The sequence below is a fragment of the Montipora foliosa genome, chromosome 3 (genome assembly GCF_036669935.1).
Source record: "Montipora foliosa isolate CH-2021 chromosome 3, ASM3666993v2, whole genome shotgun sequence".
NCBI lineage: Eukaryota > Metazoa > Cnidaria > Anthozoa > Scleractinia > Acroporidae > Montipora > Montipora foliosa.
The window spans coordinates 39,345,893-39,365,892 of record NC_090871.1 but is presented as its reverse complement, the minus strand read 5'-3'; the positions used below and the strand labels follow the sequence as shown (position 1 = coordinate 39,365,892).

The 20,000-nt window shown below is 39.8% G+C and overlaps 1 long non-coding RNA gene and 4 other non-coding genes across 5 annotated transcripts in view; 4 read left to right on the top strand and 1 right to left on the bottom strand.

Moving 5' to 3' along the window:
* LOC137994811 (uncharacterized) overlaps positions 1–10,694 on the bottom strand; it is an 11,329-nt gene extending 635 nt beyond the window's left edge. Inside the window, exon 1 of the long non-coding RNA XR_011122193.1 lies at positions 10,597–10,694. This is a non-coding gene — a long non-coding RNA (uncharacterized lncRNA). The remainder of the gene's footprint in view (positions 1–10,596) is intronic.
* Positions 10,695–13,695: 3,001 nt separating this feature from the next.
* Positions 13,696–13,767, top strand: Trnam-cau (transfer RNA methionine (anticodon CAU)). The gene has a single exon. It is a non-coding gene; the product is annotated as a tRNA-Met (tRNA).
* A 1,033-nt stretch (positions 13,768–14,800) lies between these two features.
* Trnas-aga (transfer RNA serine (anticodon AGA)) lies at positions 14,801–14,882 on the top strand. Its single transcript has one exon. It is a non-coding gene; the product is annotated as a tRNA-Ser (tRNA).
* Positions 14,883–15,142: 260 nt separating this feature from the next.
* Positions 15,143–15,214, top strand: Trnam-cau (transfer RNA methionine (anticodon CAU)). The gene has a single exon. It is a non-coding gene; the product is annotated as a tRNA-Met (tRNA).
* An 87-nt stretch (positions 15,215–15,301) lies between these two features.
* Positions 15,302–15,383, top strand: Trnas-cga (transfer RNA serine (anticodon CGA)). Its single transcript has one exon. It is a non-coding gene; the product is annotated as a tRNA-Ser (tRNA).
* The last annotated feature ends 4,617 nt before the right edge of the window (positions 15,384–20,000 follow it).

Below are 20,000 nucleotides of genomic sequence, written 5' to 3'. Positions count from 1 at the left end.
TCAGCACAACAATTGCTGAAAAAAACAATTTAGCAAACATCGTGGTTACCTGTTTGAAGCCTTGATACACAAACGATTCCATTCTTTGGAACTGTTTTATAAAACCATTCAAATTCCTCAACAAAAAGGCCACAATTTGACTTCAAGGCATTCACCCGAAATACAGAAGCTCTCTCCCGGAAAAACGTTAGCGAGTGATCCAACATCTGCCCCCACACTGATAACTCGTTTCATGCTTCACATTTCACGAGTTAAGAGGCACCCCAGTAATGACCATACCACACTATTTCACGCAATTACTACACCATACGGGATGGTTACACGAAAATCACATTACCCCAACATAGCACTAGAAACACGTTCGCATTGCGGACCTATTTTTTTAGTGTGTCTTTAATTTATATACTGTACATCAAATTATTATTTTTTACTCTCATTTTTGTTAATTTTATGTATTGATTAGATTACTTTATAGAGGGCCACAGGGTCATCAGTTGCATTTAAACTGTTACGTGCTACCCTCTTAAAATAAAGTCCTTATTATTATTATTATTATTATTATTATTATTATTATTATGTTTAATGTAAAGTATAAGAAACAACTAAAAGTAGCATAATTCACTGCTATGGCAGAGCATTACCCATAGTGCATTTATAAACACTATTCTCAATGACCAAGTATAACTTAACCACAGTAAGGAACTGACACCAAAACCATGAAACAACATGGTAACCGAATAGTACTAAATAGTGCAAAATGCCTTTTTTCACCAATTGATTTGTGCTATTTTGCTCCGTTTAATATTTTTTCTTACTTTTTGATGTCTGGGCTCTATTACCCTTTTTCGTAAAGTGTTTCTTTGCAATTACTACAGTTTGACTTTTCATGCACAGTTCACTTGCACTAAATAAAGTATTGATATTGTGTTGTAGGTTGTAAATCAAAGAATATAGAACATAAATTTGAACACAGACAAGTAAGTGCATTTCTAATTAGGCACATACTACATACATTTTGCCTACTTGACTAAGCCCCAATTTTTAGGTTCTTCTTAAAATCTAAGAACTTAAAATAATTAAGAATGTCTCCAAATAACCACTTGACTGCAACTCTAACTGCACCCATGGACTTGTTGTAAGCCGCCACCTGTGGGGTGAGAGCCACATTTCAAAATGGAGCCTGGAGGTGAAGTCTTAGAGGATAAGCAGGATCTCCAAAAACACACAATGAGGAGTTTTGAGTCTGCTAGCATTGCAGTGTCATGCCTTTTTCCTTAACTACGACATCAGGAAAATAGTGTAATTTTAGTATAGTATATATAATATGGTGTGAGCTTAAATCATAAGAGAACTGCAGACATAAAACCAGCTCATAGGAAACTACCTACAGGACTATACAAGTGACCAATAAGGCCATTAGGCCGAACTCAGTCACTGGTGAAGAAATGCTCAAATCTATACAAGACACTGCTAAGACCCTGCAAACATGCCAAATGCGTTTGAAGCTCCAGACTTCTGTCAGTCAAATTGTATCGAATGACCTGCCCTCTTGCTTTAGCAGCTGTGATGAGTGTCTTAAGCTCAAATCTGTTTGCGCAGCCTGCAAACAAAATGGCCAGGTCTCACACATTCCTTCCTAAAGGGCTTGTGACCAGTGTTTAGAAAAAGAACGAAAGTGTAATAGGTTTCTTGCTGCAACGGTTATTACTGATTGCGAAGAGTGTAACAAGAAGGCCCAAGATTATACATTACCTCCTGAACTTTCGCTTCTTGTCACCCTGCCAGATGTGGTTCATCTTGGCAAGAGTATGAAATGCTGCTGGGCCAACTGGTTCATTGATCTTGAGGGTGCAAAGAGTAGTCTAGTTCTAATTCGAACACTCCGTGATTCTGCTGGCCCTGATGTGCGTAAGAAGTTGTGAAAACTGCTGACCCTGGACTGTGTAAGGTGTAAAGATCAGATGGCTGTAGAACCAATCATGCGCCTTACTAGAACCTCGGTACTAGAAGTACTGAGAGGAATAAGTTTGGTTGTGTACACAATAGTTCCAGAAAAGTATCGCTTTTGGAAAACCAATCAGAGTGGGGTATGCAAAAGATCCACTGCAGTTGAAAGTGGGCCTCAAGGAAAAGTGCTCGTGTTAGACTATGACTTCGAATCTAGAGAGACTCGCCTCGTGGAATTATGTTTGCATCAACCAGTTGATGTACACATACGGAAAGAAACATTCAAAGATGCAAGGGACCTTTGCTTTACTAACGGTATAATTTTTGTTTCTGAGCTAGGATCTGGGGCAATTCATGTTATTGAAGTATGTTTAAAGCCGGGGGGCCTGAAATTGCGAGCAGAGCTACTTTCACGGCTGGGTCATTTTAGCTTGCCACAGGAGGGAACAGTGCCAATTCTTCAGAAGTGACTTGCGACACATTTACAAGCCTTAGCTGCACAAGTTAACAACCCAGAAATCGTCTAGCTTAACATGCCTTTAGTAAAACCAACATCAATTTGTGAGGCGAGTACCTGACATCCTTTTGTGTGCGGATGATGAGCACCAAAGGATTATTCAATTGGAACTACAGTACCGCTCAGAAATAAGCAAACCACCAAACGTGTTTGCGTTTGCGTTGAAAACAAACGCAAATGCAAAAGCGTTGACCAAAGTCATTAACTTTCTGAAATATTTGCATCACAAAAGGTTCAATGATGCGTTTGAAAAGTAATGTCACAAAATAAAACAGTCTCTTTGTCTGGCTATGCAAAGTTCGTGTTGCGGCCTATTAAAAACAAAGAGGTGTATGTTTTCGGATTTTTTCACATCCCACAGCCGTGTCATGTAAACTGAAATTACAAAATAACATTTAAGCAACCAAAAACGATTCAATGACAAGCGTAATGAAAATCCATAATATAACGCACCAGCAACCAGTAGTTTTTGAAGAATTTTCAGTGCTTGAAGACAATACAGCACTGCCTTCACCAGAAGACCAGTCAAGCTTACCCATTAGACAAGAAGACCTTTTTGCAGTTAGAGCCAAAGCATCTTCGTCGAAACATTTTGCAGTGCAGCTCACCCGCCGTCTTTTTAAACCCGAGGAGCTGCAAAACCGAAACATCAGAGGGGTGGGAGGGAAGCTCCCCCTTGATCCAGAGAGGCTGGATGTAATTAAAGATGCCGTTTTTAGGAATTTCCCTGCTCCTGCTAGCGGAAGAGACTGCCAGTGGAGGGATGGTAAAGTGGCAATCGATACCTTTCTTCGTAGTATCAAATATGCACGAACCCATTAATTTTAAGATATACATGTAAGAACCCTCTTTGACAAGCAAGAAATTAATGATGTAAGAATGATCTCCAATAAAGGCTGTGTTAAAATGGACTTCATTGGAAAGGTTGTTTACGTAAATGTGCGTGGGGTGGAGGAGAAGAATAAATAATTCATTCGTTGTCACGCAACCTTTTTATTATTATTATTATTATTATTATTATTATTAATATTATTTTTTTTTGTTCACTTTTGTGATAAAAGCATGAAACTTTGTAATAATCTCTGGAAAGCAAAATTTCACAACGCAGGAATTCAACACCAAAGGTCACCACTTCACAAAAGGTCAACAAAAAATAACAAACGGAGATTTCCGCTCTGATCAAATGACGTGGTGAACTAGCCATCGAAGCTCACTGAAAAACACATACAAACAATTTTGGTCTTGACTGAATATCGATCGTTGATCGATTGTTAGTTCAGAGTTTTATAACGTCCGAGAATCTGTTGCGCGATAGTTCCTCGACGATTTAAACTGATTCATGCATATGACTACTGTCATATGCATGACTACTGTCATATGCATGTCAATTTTTTAGTTAGTTATGCAGCTGCATGTTATATCAAGATCGTGATGCAGTTTCGCTTAACATGTTTTCTCATTGAAACATTCTATAAAAAAAAACCAATGCTCTAAGATTATTTTATTGTGTTAGTTTTTGGCGCGGTAGAAGTATAATTTCGCTAGTGTAGCGATGCCGATCAAGCATGTTATCTGATACAAGAAATTCGGAGAAACAAATCAATAACGCGGATTTCTTCTAGCCGATTAAACAAGCACATCTTTTCTCATTCCTGACGATTTCTTTTCCAACTTTGCATTGATTGATAGTCAGTTGATCACGCTTTGTTCACTTTCCATCGCTAAAATAGCAGTCGCTTTGTTGCCTTAATTTACATACCAACAACAATGTAAAGGTGCCAAAATTGAATAACAAAGGACAAATGCGTTGAAAAAAAACTAGTTTGCAAATGCGTTTTTTTTTTTTTTCAAACGTGTTGGCTCTTTGTTCCCAACGCGCTGTCAATGCATTTGATGGTTCGCTTAGCGGTGAAACCTGCACCTTTGCGCAAGTCCACGGAATATGCTGTTTGCAGAATATCATCTTTGTGTCGGATGTAGCTGCTGGAATGGTTAAAATAGTTTCACCTCTTACTGGCAGTGTCCTTCCTTCAAACCCTTGGAAAACTGTATGACAGCTTTGGAAATGGTGCTCAAACTGTAGATGCAGGATCAATATCCCTTCAAGATGCTGTGAACAATGTTTCATCAGTGAATGAATATATTAAAAGCACAGTTGATACAGTTAAACAGCACTACAACATGAAAAAAGCAGCAGCAACAAATGGTCTCAAAGGAACTGTATCAAAGAAAACACAGGTCTTGTTGGAACTCCTCGAACAACGTATGGCACGACTGCAGAATAACTTGAAGAGCATAAATGAGGATTATCTTGGTGACATTGACCTCCGTATGTTACTGACCACTATAGTTGAAAACCTTCATGCAGTCTCCCACTTCAAAAATGAGATTTTCACAGCTTTACAGTATGCTCAAGACTTTTGCACAATTGCAAAAGTGGAGACAGGGCTCGAAATTAACGAAAAAATCCACTCGCATTTTGCGATAAGATACGAAAATTTAGTCGCAATTTCGCAAATTTTAGTCGCAAAATCGCTGCACTGCATTGTGTTGTCAGTGGTTTAGCAAAAAAAATATGAGCCCGCAATACTTGTGTGCTGCAAGGATAGATCCTCCAATTCCAAAGTAATGTTCCACGACGACTCAACTGTTGAAGGTCGAGAAGGAATGGAACAAATTATGCCACAAGTCACAGATGATGATGGAGACTCGCACGTACCCAGCATCATGTTTGTGGACGATAGCATGGTTGAAATAGTTGCTGCTGGTGAAATTCTAAAGGCAATCAAGTATGTTATGGATAAGATCGACCCACAGTGAATGCAGAAATTGATAAGCAAAGGTACTTATGGTGCATCTGTGATAATGGGTAGGATTGGTGGTGTAGTTTCATTAATAAAACAAGATGCACCTCAAGTTATTGGGATTCACTGTGTAGTATATAATTTAGAACTGGCATTCAGTGACACTCTGAAGTCAAATGAAACCATGATGAGCATCAAGGAGCTTTTAAATGGTTGTTGGAAACACTACAAGTACTCCCCAAAGGCTTTGAGAGAACTAAGAGAAATGGCAGAGGCAATAGAAATCAAAGTGGGAAGCCAACTAAAGCCAGTGGAACTCGCTGGGTTCCCCATCTGCTGCGTGCTTTAGCTGTTCTGCTTCAAAAGAACTTTCCAGCCATTGTTTCTCACTTTGAGCACACAGCAGAAGCTAGAGATTCTTCAGCAGAAATGCAAGGATGGGGAAGAAACTTGGCAGAGAAGCACAAGGCTTACAAATTCCAGCTTCACCTTCATTTAATGTGGGACATGGTAGAGGAAATATCAAAGATGTCACTTATTTTTCAGAAGGATGCTATCTCTATTTCACAGGTGAAAGCTGAAATTGAGCAAGCTAGTCAAGCCTTAGAGAACATGCAAAGACGACCTGGAAGACATATTGCTGCCTTTCAAGAAGAAGTTGGGGATGGAACAATGTTCAAGGGGATCAGTCTTACAAGGAACAACACAGATGACAGATTGTTTGAGCAAAGAAAAGCAGCAATCATCATTGAAGCTAAGCAATTTCTAGCCTTAAGATTTGAAGACTTCAGTTCCCAGTAATAAAAGCTTGTGGTGTTATCAGTAATCATAAGTCTTGGCCAAAGGATAGAAATGATCTAGGTTTGTACGGAGAGGAAGAATTGGGTACTGTGGCTCAGCACTTTCAGGTAGTCCTCAAAAACAATGCTTTCGACTTGGAAGTAGCAAGGGATCAGTGGCTATCTCTTCAACTGCACTGTTATGACCACAGACCCATTACAAACTTAAGTCAGGCTGAGTTCTGGGTTACAGTGTTCACTCAGGTGCATCCGGATGAACTTGATCTCTCTCAAGTGTTGATGGTGGTTGAAATTTGCCTGGCAATGGCAGTGTCCTCATCTTGCTGTGAAAGGGGATTCTCTTGTATGGGGAGACTCAAATCGGAATATTGAAACTCACTTGATGTTGAAACTGTTGACATGCTCATGAACATCTGCCTCAATGGTCCAAGTCCTGAGGACTTCACAGCTAAAAGAGCAGTTTTGCATTGGAACCAAACATCTCAAAGAACGCGAGGGCCTTGCTTAAAGGATCCATGACCTAAGTCTAAGCCTAAGAAAGCAATGGAGATGATAAAACTGCTGCTGTTGCATGTGTGTTGCAGCTCTTACATGTACATGTAACCGGGATGAAATTATTGTGATAAACTTATGTTGCTATGTACCACTAAAAAAATACTAAATAAATATTATATGGTTGTATTTAATTATTTGATCTGAGTTTGGCATATATTTACTTGTAGACACAAATTACCTACATGTGGGAAAAATGTAAAGAGTGACCAGTAGCTTTGCTCCTGGGACCAGTAAATTCTAAGCCTACTGGTCCTGCGGAAGACCAGACCTACTGTAGTTATTTGGTTATAAGGCGCACAGTTTTTTCAAGAAAAATCTGTCTTTGGGTGGCAAGTTAGTGCTAAAATTGGGGTGTGTCTTATAGCCAAGTATTTTCGCGAACAAAATCTTAAGATCACAATTTGAGAAGAACTTGCAGTTTAAACAACACAAGAAAAGGACACTAGTTGTCTATTAAAAGAGAATAGTGCTCTTAGAGACCTTTAGAACACTAAACAACTTCAAGAGAAAAGCAAACACACAGAAATTTGCATACATCCTTAAGAGCATGTGCTCAGTAACGTGATACCCGTGACAACAATACAATCGTTCGAACCTTGTTTTGAATGTTCCAAGAATCATGTTTGTCGCTCCCATGAAAAGTTTCTTCTCTGAACAAACAGTGCGGAGATAAAACATACCTTCTTCGTTTATCCAGGCTTTCTTGTGCACAGAAATTTGCATCCTTGGTGGCGTGTTGATATTCAGCTGTCGAACACCTTTGAATGACTTTCCGTGGGAGTTTTTGCGCTGTTCGCTTTCGCTTGAAGTCTGAAGTCTGAACTCTGACTATTTATTAAGTCGGAAGGTTCAAATAAACATGTATGCGTTGTATGTTTATCATTTCAGGTGTGAACTTTTAGCTTTTGTTTTTACGTATAATTATCATTAAATGCGTCCCTTTTTCACTCTGTTTACGTTAACAAAAAGAGTTCACATGCTAATTGTGTAAGGATAATTGTTCTCAAATTCATCACATCCTTTTGATAACTTTCAATTTTTTCGTGCGTCTTATAACTGAGTATTTTCGCGTAATTTTCAGTTTGAGAACTTAGCTTGATTAAACTGCTAAGTTTGGGGTGCGTCTTATAACCGAGTGCGCCTTATAACCGAATAACTATGGTAAAAGTTAATTTCGAGCACTGAAGGGGCTTTGTAGAGTTAAGAGGCTTACCTTAAATTTACAAGCACGGTTGCATTGCGTGTTTCATAAATACCTTTTTGCAATTAGCATATTTACTCGAAAACGTACCTTCCGAGATTAAATGAGCTCTGTCTTCAAATGTGCAGGAGTAAAATACACAATAAACGATTTGAACACATGGAGCAAGACTACATGCTACATTCCACTGTTTTCAATCACATAAGATCCTCTTTTTGTTAGCATGCAGTGAAAATGGTTGTTCTTTGGGTTGTGAAATGTCAGTGGTAGTAATTGTGATCGCCATTAAAACCTTTGATGGATGCTTGTCACATGATAGAATGTCGAAAAAAACACATTCTAAGTTAGCCCCCCTGATTTTATCGAGCATGTTTTGGTTTGCTTTCCCAGTGTCTCTGTATAAAGGCAGTCTAGGGTCATGAAGAATCTTCCCGTCCGGGCCCCTGCATTCTCTTTACCATAGATCTTTTTACTGAAGTCGATTTCATACACAGATCTTGGTTCCAATTTTAATTTCCGAGGCTGGTTCCAAGTTTGAAGCCTTTAAGTACAGGTAGCAAAATCTCTCCTCTGCTTCAATCTTACAAACTCTTTAACGGCAAAGCATAAAGCAGATAAGTGTTAACAAGAGGCGAATGGTCCTTTCCCTGCTGGGCATGACCTACTGCAAGCATAGGGGATCTCACCAGCTTGCTCTCCAGAATTTATCACGGTAACATTGAGCTTGTACTTCAAATTCTTTTTCATCTCTGGCAGACACTCACATCTTATATAAATCACGTTTCCATTTTCACTAGTGAAAACTTCAAAATTTTGTACATGACCATTGTTTGAATAGTCTAAAATTATTAATGCCTTACTATTTTACTTCTTATGGTCTTTATTGCCTTCATTGTCTCCTGATTTTCTCTTAATAAAGTAATTCATCATGGTCTCAATATTATTGTGAACGGTATAAATTCGGCCCTCTGTATGAACACCAGTTTGCAGCCTGTTGGAAGAGTGTTTGGAGAACTTTAGCTCAATGAAGAAACATCAACATTATTTTATGTATCAGATGTTAGGTGTTTCCAACTCTCGGTGAAATTGTCTTCCCCTCCATTTTTTACGTAACTCACAACTCTAAAAAAAATAACGTTACATATGTTTTAGAGTGGAAAAAACTGTTATCCCTGGACGAAAATAGAGCAGGAAGAAGGATCGAACATAGCCTCACCTCTTGTGAGAAAAATGCAAAATCCGGAGAGGAACTCATATCTATTATTTTATCTCTAGATTTTCACACACGGTCCTTGTATTCTCTGGAAATGTTGACCCAAAATCCTCGCTTTCACGCACTCTGTAACCAATACCGCTGTACTGTGGGCTCAACTGTAATAACAGCTATTTGAAACATGGTTGCATACTTCTACATAATTTTGTATACATGTAAGTAATTCACAATGAAATAGTGAATGATTCCATGTACACAACTTTCATTTCATTACAGTCAACCTTTTCAATAATGATGTCGTAGTGACCAGCAAACAATTGCAAAAAAGTCAGCTTATACTATGTGTACGCATCAACTGAATATATGTTCAAAAATTATAAAAAAATACAGTTTCCTTATTTCCACATGGAATTAAATGCAGCATCATTTTAGTTTAATTTCATTGCTTAGAACCTTAAAAATAAAGGTATTTTGTAATGAAAGTTATAAGGTTCATTACAGAAAAGGCATGATATTGAAACTGGGGCATGTAGTGAGAACTATTACTAAGAACGAAGGCATTTTAAAAAAAGTAACACCATATTCTTTGAAAGTGCCAGGCATGCAACTTACAAAGGCCATTATTCTCCAAGGTACTGTATCATGATACCAGTTTCAACATTGTCACTTTTCTCACTCACAAAGTCTTTGTTTAATGGGTGATGCATGTAAGCTATGACCAAAAGTGCTGGGAAAATAATTATTGGACATCAGTTTGCATAACATAGATTTTGAAATTCTTTGCCCTCTGAGCATAATAAGATGTATTAGCCTATCAGACTTCAGTAGGTCAAGGACTGAAATAACAACTTCGTTCTTGCACTGAATTCATTAACAGTGGTCTTGCACTGAAAGAGACAAGCATCCTTCCCAATGGGTATCCCTGTGTCTACAGTAGTAACGTGCATCTTTCCACACCCCACTTCCCCCATCTGGTAAATTGAACATGCCGACAATTCACCAAGCAAAGTGAAAAAAGAGGCTTGGCCAGTACAGTACAAGTAGGCCATTCCTCGATACAAATCGTGTTACATTGAAGACCCAAAGAATGGGCGCATAACGTAAGACCATTTTATAATACGGATATGGCGGCCATTTTGAAATCCATTGTTTCAAATAGCTATTATGGATTCTAAGGGGGCAAATGCACACTTATTTGTCCCCTCAGATTCCCACAATAGCTATTGGAAAACAATGGATTTCAAAATGGCCGCCGTATCCGTAGAAACTAAAATGGTCTGTGTATGTTAAAAAGGAAATTAAAGTCATGGCGATTGATAGAGTGACATTAATATTGTTTCGTTTGCGAATTTTGCTTCTATAGCCGAAAATAGAATCACAGTACCGAAAACTAGGCATCACTTTAAATATACTTGGCGACTGCTGCCAAGAATTGTACGCTAGCTGCAAAGGTGTCCACTTTCTTCAGAACAGTGGTCAAACATGGTGCGGACTCATATCTACGTATGACATATTTGTGTATCACATAATGTTACAAAATAATCTCAAGCTTTACTCACCTTTGATGAAATTGAAAACAGGCTGTCCTAAAAAAAACACAAGTGAAAACGGGGAATTGACCATTCTTGTTCCTAGAGCTGCGAGAGCTGCGAATCCCTTTGGCCGTTAAGCTAATCAAAAGGATCTGGGAACAAGAATTTTACAGCCAACACATCCATAATAGTGAAAGACAGCTGCGCAAAGTCATTTCTGAACGGCACAAACACGCGCGAACTCACGCAAAAATCACTGTACACGTCACTGTACACATGAACTGTTAGAAATTTATTTATTTCTTTATTTATTCTACATTTCAAGATATATTTATTTATTTATTTATTACATTCATTCTTTACTAAATTAATTTTATCAGCACGATATGGACCAGGGCCCAGTTGCTCAAAAGCAGATTAACATTTAATTAATTAACTGAATTAAGAATAAAATACAAACAGGGAAGATACACATTTTTTTAAAGTGTATTTTATATTAACTTGACGTTTGGTATGCTTGTCTACATTTTGTCATACACTCGAGAATTAAAAGTAACCGTTACATTTTCAAAGTTTTCTCATATACGAATGAACAAGATCTGGGTACTATATTGAAAAAACAAGAAATCATTGACAGTGGTTGATTGCAAATAATATGATATATAGATTTAGCTAAGCCTAAGAGCGGAGTTCCCGTTTCTAGCCCCAGAAACCAATATAGTGTATATGAAAATAATTATGCTTCTGCATTAAGTACAAAAGTAATCATCATTAGTGTACTGTATACAGTTTACAGTGATCAAACACCTCTGAGCTGACAGCAGTGATAAACAAACAAACCTTGAAAACAATACGCATCAATTTTAATCAACAACTAACACAGGAGCCCCAAGCTCAGTGTGAGGGAAAGCCAACATTAAATGTAAGGATTTGTATGGGAATCTCGATAAAAGACCATAGAAGAAAATTTTACGAGAAAATTATCAATTAAAAAGCCTAACCTTATTGCCATTGTGGGTCGCTTCCTCCCTGTGCGTTTTTATTTTCTTTTTCTTGCTTGCCTGCCTGTCCTAGGATTTTCGAACATCTGAAAAATGGTATAATTGCCCATTTCTAACGGATTTTTACCCTAAAAAGGTCACCTAGAATTTTCGGGAGCCTTTTTTCTGGCTGAAATTTTCAAAAAGGCTAATTTTGATCCCAAGAATTTGTCAGACAAACAAAGACTCGTTACTAAGCCAGAAACAAAGACTCTGGAAAAAAACCGCACAGTAAGGAAGCGACCCACAATGGCAATAAGGTTAGCCTTTTTAATTAAGTTTTCGTGACATTATCTTGTAAGTTCTTTATCGGAATTCCCATACAAATCCTTATATTTTTGTTTGCTTTCCCTCATACTGAGCTTGGGGACCCTGTGCAGCTAAAACTGAAATTATCTGCACAATCTTTCACAACATTTTCAGTTTTGTATGATAACAAATACACTCTCTCTCTTCAGTTTAAAACAACACCAAAAATTACTAATTTAAAAGTCAAGCTAAAGTGTAGTAATTCGCTTACTCAGCTGCAATTACACAGTCACGACTGAACATCCATTTGACATAAAAAGCCTACAAATCGAAACAGTCTCCACAGAAAGGATGGATTCAGTTCTAAAATAAGCAACCATAGCCGGCCACAAAACCGCATTACAAACTAGACAAACAATTGTTACAACTCAATCTCTGTTGAATATTTTACCGAAAATCGCAGGTTCGAGCTTATCAAACCTTCTTTGTAAGTCCTATCTGGCCGAAAAGAACCTAAACTGTCCCAAACATTGCTTACAAGTGCATTCGTTGGAGATAAATGTACTGCAATCCAATATAAATTTTTACGGCGCCGAGAGTTCGGATATAATAGGGCCGTTTAGAAGCCGCGGCTTAATAAACTCCCAGGCCAGGATAATCCGCGGCTTGAGAGAGCCGTGAAGGTAGATTTTGTACCATTTATACGGGGTGTTCGCGTCTTATGTACGCCGCGGCTTATTTTCTCTCGTATAAACGGCCGTAATATGTCTGACGAAATAGACAATGATGACAAGAAAACTCGCCAATGACGTCTGCTGTATGCTTGAATGGCAACGTGGTGTGTGATTGTTGAAATATGCCAGAATCTCTGTCAAAACAGAATTGCAAACGTTTTCAGGCCATCTTCGTTTTTTTAGGGAGGTTTACAAAATATTTGAGGCAGCGATGCATGTATTAAGCAGCATTCACAAAGAAAACATGAACTGAAAGCTATCCGATGTAAATAAGTGTTTTGTCTCCCGCTCTATTTCTCTCAGCTTTACGGTGTTTTGCATTAAAATGCGTTCTCTTCCTCTCCTTGCAATGGCGTTTAATGAAATGGCGAACCTTTTTTTGAGTAACAAAGAAAAATGGCCTAAGTAGGGAAACGTAAGTGAGGTGGTGGAAAGGGAACCCAGGGAACACCGATTGCTTTGGGTCGTACCTTTATTGAATTTTTGAGCTTTTCTCGTGCTCTAATGGGTCTACTAAATCTCGGTTATCAGCTGATATACCTTAGATTGACCTTATATGGCAATTGATAGCGCTAAGCGTTGCTAAACTAAAATTGCTTTTGCCGGAAAACGAAATTTCTCTCTGAATAAAGCAAAATAAAAAACTTTTTTTGTGTGGAAAGTTTGGATCAAGTCAGACGTTTAGAAATACGCGAAAAGGTAAGAAATGTTTTAGTGATGAGTTTGGTGCAGTCTAAACATCAGGTGTTACACAACATAACATCTTCATCAAGTTTTTCCGATTCCGCTTGGATTTTCTCACTTTTTTCGCTGGTATTTCGTTCTTCCAAACTTTTGAAGTTTTCGCGCTTGTTGGATATGAGACTGGTTATAGCCAACTGGGCGCTACGCGCCTTGTTGGCTATTTACCATCTCGTATCCAACACACGCTCGTGGAATAATTGTTAAACCGCACATGATAAAAAAGTAAACACAGACAATTTCACTCCTTGGGGCATCCATCAGCTCCGAACACAGACCGCTGCGTTGTGATCTGTTGTTTTAGTTGTGTTACTATTGTGCCACCAGTATTGCTAGGTTAAATCTTACATTCGTCAAAAAGTAGCAGAGTGGCGCAGTGGGAGCGTGCTGGGCCCATAACCCAGAGGTCCGAGGATCAAAACCTCGCTCTGCTAGTTTTTAATTGAATTAACTCTATCCTTGGCGAATCGCAATCGGAACAATAGACCAATTTCGATATATTAAAATTCAGTCCAAAACAAACGGCATCATCTCGAGGCTCTGGGGAATAAACTCATACAATTCCTTTCATTTATTCCCCAGAGCGTCTAGATTATGTCTTTTGTTCCGGACTGAATTTTGATATATCGAAACTGGTCCATTTAAGAAGCTATCACGTAGCATGAAAGTGATCTGTAATTTATTAACACAATAGGTTACATTCTGACTACACTACAACGAGCTTCGAGTGAAAGTTTATTTAGGATGTGTCAGTCAGCCGTACAAATGCAAGACAATCCTACTATACAATAAGTATCCTACTATACAATAAATAAATTTTATTGTATATTATTTTTCTGCTAGATGACAATTGTATTGTACATTTCTATTTTCTTATTTAGACTTAGTAGTAGTAGGTCCACATCAGCTGTAAAGTTGCTTACTTAAACCTACTTATCAAATAAATGTATGTATGTATGTATGTATGTATGCAAGACAACTCTACTACAATAACTAAACTGAAATATAATCTCATAGAGGTTGTGCTACGCCAGATACGAAAAACCACTGAAAAACCACCCCAGGCTTTAGACGTGGCCAAAAAACATGTGGAAACGTATTCCTCATCTAATGCAGCAGCACAAAAGCCCGAGGAAAGGGTGAAAATAGTTAAAACAGCACATAACAAAAAAGTAAACAGACAGGCAGACCAACTGACCTAGAATGACCTAAGTCTCCCGCCGAAACTGTGAAATACCCTTAACTAGTTCTGTGACACCCCGCGAGCCTGTCCATCCTGCCGTCAGAATATAAATTTCTCACTAATTCATTCCGTCTTTCAATCGTCAGAAATTACATTTTATCACTGAAAGTGCGATGTACAGACAGCATGGATGCTGTTCTTGGTTGTTGCCACACTTGTTACATACCATTAACGGATAAACCGCATTTCTTCGGCGAAATGCTACTTTCGCTTGCGCTGACTTGGTAGTCGTGGCCGAGTGGTTAAGGCGATGGACTAGAAATCCATTGAGGTCTCCCCGCGTAGGTTCGAATCCTACCGACTACGACAACGGTTTCATTTTGCATGAAATCTCCTTGCTCAAACCTGGCCTGAGACAAGGCAGGGGGAGTCAAATTATGTCTGCAAGGTGCTCATGTCACACTGCTTGGTGTCGCGTCGATCTGTGCAAGCAGGCCTTGATCTCATTTTTTCACGACTTCGCACTTCAGTTTTAGGTAACTGGCTTACATTATAGTGTGTCCTCTTGTGCGCGTATCTGTGACTTCTTTGCTTCTGTAAACGTGTCAAGCGCTTGTGACCGGTGCAGCAGAGTGGCGCAGTGGAAGCGTGCTGGGCCCATAACCCAGAGGTCCGAGGATCAAAACCTCGCTCTGCTAAGTGCCTCACTACAATTTTAAATTGAGCTCATCATTTCCATAGATATAAAGCAAACTGGGGATCGATGACTAGAAACGCCCCACGAGGTAGTCGTGGCCGAGTGGTTAAGGCGATGGACTCGAAATCCATTGGGATTTTCCCGCGCAGGTTCGAATCCTGCCGACTACGTGGCCTCTCATAAGCCCAGGTTGGAATTGAGATGAGAATCGTTTTGAGAAGCATCCATATCCCTTACTGCTCAAATTAAGAGGAAGAAGTACTATGTAAGACAGCTGTCAAATCTATCCCCTACCATCAGGACGTCGCAATACGGCTTTTGTTAGGGTCTTCCAGTGAGATTTCCTGGCTCTAAACAGTTGCCTGACCCTTTTCATTGTGTTAACGGACAGGCTTCTTTTAGGGGCTCTTGATGTAGGCCCGCCCTACAACCGTTTCCTACCTTCCTTACAAGTACGGTAGTCGTGGCCGAGAGGTTAAGGCGATGGAGGAGCTACGAGTAGTCAAGGGGTTGTCATTTAGCTCCGTGGTTATTTCTGAGCGCTTTGGAAGTTTGCTACTCTCTGGTTACTTGCTAGTTTATACATTGCTTCTGCGAACGTTTTGATTGTTTATTGGCGTCCAAAGGAGTTTGCTGTTGTTCTTGTCGTTCGGTTGGTCGTAATGGCGGACCGTAAAGGTCGAAGCGTCGTGTTTAAGATTCCATATCATTCGAGTTTAAGGCAGCTTAAACTAGCCATCGAGAATGGAATTAAGTCAAGAATCGTTGTGTTTCAAGATCTGGGTGCCGGAGAATTTCATGTTGAAGTAGAAGATGCTGAGTATGTGAAAACTTTATTCGAGGAGGGTTTTGATGTCGAAGAGAGTCACATTTCTTGTCATCCACCGCACGGTAAATTTACAAATGTTAGCATTATGAATTTGCGATCCTACATTCCCGATGAAGATGTTAAAGAGGCCTTAAAGGAGTACGGTGATATTAAAAGTGAAGTCATACGTTTAAAATATAAAAAGGATCACGATCTAGCGGGTTTAGAAAATGGTAATCGTTTGATAAAGATGTTGTTAACGAAGCCTTCTATTCCTTATTCACTTCGAATCGGTGGTGAATGGTGTAGAGTGATACATGACAACCAACAGCCCATTTGTAGTCAGTGCCATCAAGTTGGTCATACGAGAAAACGATGTCCCGAAGTTAAATGCGTAATTTGTAAAGAATACGGACATATGTCATATATCTGTGAAAAGCGCGAATCGGTAATCGAAGTGAACTCGGATAATGTTAAAAGTGGAGATGATTCTACGAGTGTTGAAATATCAGGAAAAGAAAAATCAAGTAGTAAAGGGATTTCTGTGGATTCGGAGAAAATAGCTGTGGCTGGAAACGATGTTGAAGATATGGATTCTGAAGAAAACGTTCAAGGTTGTAAAAGGCAGCACTCGGACTCTGACTCCGGCTTTGTTACGGTGCGCCGTAGGCAAAGAATAAACCCTGTGCCAAATGTAAGCTGTGCAAAACCTCGAACGGAGAAACTCATCGGTAAAAAAGTAGTAGATAATGGAAAAACATTATCTGATTCGTCGTAATGGCTCGTTTGTTATCTATCGCCCTTCTCTGGTTAGCCGTAATGACCACTTTGGCAAGTATTAATGCCCGGGGCTTACGCTCTCCTGATCGACGAAAATTAGCTTTCCAATATTTTATTCGGAAAAGATTTGATATTATTTGTTTACAGGAGACGTATTGGTCTGAAGATCTTGAAATGCAAATCAAGCGAGAGTGGGATGGTGACAGTTTTTTCGCCCATGGGACGGAAAATTCGCGAGGTGTTGGCATTTTAATCCATTCGCGCCTTGAGCACTCAACAAGGCATGTAAAATTTGATAATGAGGGTCGCATTGTGAATATTTTGTTAGATATTGATGATCACACTTTGAACATAGTCAATGTTTACGCGCCCAATACAGACACTGAGCGACGAGCTTTTTTTACGGTCTTGGATCGATTTCTTTCAAGTGAATTTGACAACATTGTAGCTGGTGACTTCAACTGCATCATGGAAGCAAAACTTGATAAACTTGGGGGGAATCCAAACCCGAGAAATTCTGCAGTCGCTTCTCTGAACACTATAAATATGAGTTATGGCTTGTGTGATATATGGAGGTTTCGCCATAGAAATGAACGGAATTTTACCTGGACTGGGAACAGTGCTTTGGATAATTCCGTTATACGGACGTGTATTGACTTCTTTTTGACGAGTAAAACAGTGGATCAATTTGTTACTTCTGTAGATATTACACCCTATGCTCATTCTGACCACGATTGTATTTGCTTGACTTTTGATTTTGACCAGATAAAGCGTGGCCCGGGCTATTGGCACTTTAACAATGATCTTTTAAAAGATCCTCTGTTCCAAGCTGATGTGGAACGTTTTTGGGGTTGCTGGCAGAGCAAGTTGGATGATTTTGATGATCCGCTCAAATGGTGGGACAGGGCAAAACAGGAGTTTAAAGTTATTGCAATAAGGCGCGCGAAGATCCGTCGTAAGTTGCAGGGGCATGAACGTTTTAATCTGGAACGCGAACTGGATCGTTTGCAAGAACAGGCTGTAAATGGCACAACTCGTGACATAGAACGCTACCTCTCAGCAAAAGAAAAGCTTAGGCAGTTGGAGTTGGTGGATCTTGAGGCCATTAAGGTTCGAACAAAGGCTCGTTTCATCGAAGAGGGAGAGAGAAGTACACGTTACTTCTTTTCGCTGGAGAAAAACCGTAGAGCAGACCAGACCATTCGAGTTCTTACAAAGGAGAGCTTGGATACTGTATCTGATACAAAGGGATTACTGTCAGAGTCTTATGCGTTTTATAAAAAGCTCTATTCCGCGGAAGAGAGTGATGAAGAGGCTCAGGAGGTGTTTCTGAACGATGCATTGCCAAGATTGCCTGATGATGCGTGCGAATTGTGTGAGGGAGAGCTTTCTGAGGAAGAGCTTCGAATAGCTGCCCTTTCGATGGAAAACGATAAATCGCCTGGAATAGATGGTTTGACGTCAAACTTTTACAAGCATTTTTGGCCTCTGTTTGGCAACAGTCTGACACGTGTCTTCAATTACGCCTTTCTGGCCGGGCGCCTTTCGGTCTCTCAACGACGTGGGATAATTACGTTATTGTTTAAAAAGGGAGATCGAACACTGCTTAAGAACTGGAGGCCAATTACACTACTGACGTCGGATTATAAGATTTTAACCAAGGCGCTTGCTAATAGGCTTCATAAAGTACTTCCCCTTATTGTCCATTCGGATCAGACTGCCTCCATTAAAGGTCGCACAATAAATGACAACACGCGCCTTTTGCATGATGTTATCACGTATGCTAACGAAGAGAATGTCCCGCTCGCCTTGATCTCCGTGGATCAGCTGAAAGCTTTTGACCGCGTTGCGCACGGCTTCCTGTTTAAGACGCTCGAGCGTTTTGGTTTCGGACCCAGTTTCTTGAGATGGATCCAAGTCATATATAACTCAGTCTCTAGCTCTGTTAAAACTAATGGTTGGTTCACAGCTTTTATTGGCTTGGAGAGAGGACTAAGGCAAGGATGTCCCTTGTCCATGCCCTTGTATGTCTTGTCGGCTGAAACATTGGCGGTGAACATCAGGAACAACCCTAGAATACATGGGATCATCCCTCCCAACTCCAATACGGAGGTTAAACTTTCCCAGTTTGCTGATGATACCACTTTACTTGTAACAGATGATGACTCCATCATAGAAAATTTTTCCGTTTTTGACTGCTATGAGCGTGCCTCCGGGGCCAAAATTAACAAGGGCAAGTGTAAGGGATTATGGTGTGGAGCTTTTTCACAGCGTACGGAGCAGCTACACGATTTCGACTGGTACAATGACTTCATCCCGGAAAAGATCCTGGGCCAGTATTTTGGCAACGTGGACTGTTCTCAGATAAACTGGGAAACTAAGATTCAGAAAATTAATAATGTGATCGGAGTGTGGCGGCACAGAGATCTAAGCCTCAAGGGAAGAGCCCTTTTAATTAATAAAGTTAACTGAATAGAGTGAAATGTGAAGTGCTGATTTCAATCCCATATGAACCATGTGAGCGTTAGCCCTACAGATGGAAATGGGCCCACACAAGGACAGAGTGGACAGCCCACCCTGGTCAGAGTTTTTCTCTGTCCTTGTGTGGGCCCATTTCCATCTGTAGGGCTAACGCTCACATGGTTCATATGGGATTGAAATCAGCACTTCACATTACACTCTATTCAGTTAACTCTGTTTAAAATATAAGTGCTACACGGCCAACGTTTGCATAAAACGTAACCTTTCCTTGTACTTGTACATGTTCATTGCCGTGACTTTAACATCTTCACTTCCCACGGCCTGCTCCCGTCTGACCTTGTAGCTCAGTCGGTAGAGCGGCGGAGATCTAACCCGAAGGTCGTGGGTTCAATTCCCACCCTGGTCAGAGTTTTTCTCTGTCCTTGTGTGGGCCCATTTCCATCTGTAGGGCTAACGCTCACATGGTTCATATGGGATTGAAATCAGCACTTCACATTACACTCTATTCAGTTAACTCTGTTTAAAATATAAGTGCTACACGGCCAACGTTTGCATAAAACGTAACCTTTCCTTTTAATTAATAGTCTCCTTACTTCTACATTGTGGTATAATGTTATATCCCTCTCTGTACCATCTTGGGCCTGTGCGCAGATTGAACAAGCCATCTATGGTTTCTTCTGGAACAACAAACATCCGCTTGTCAATAGGGACATTGTCG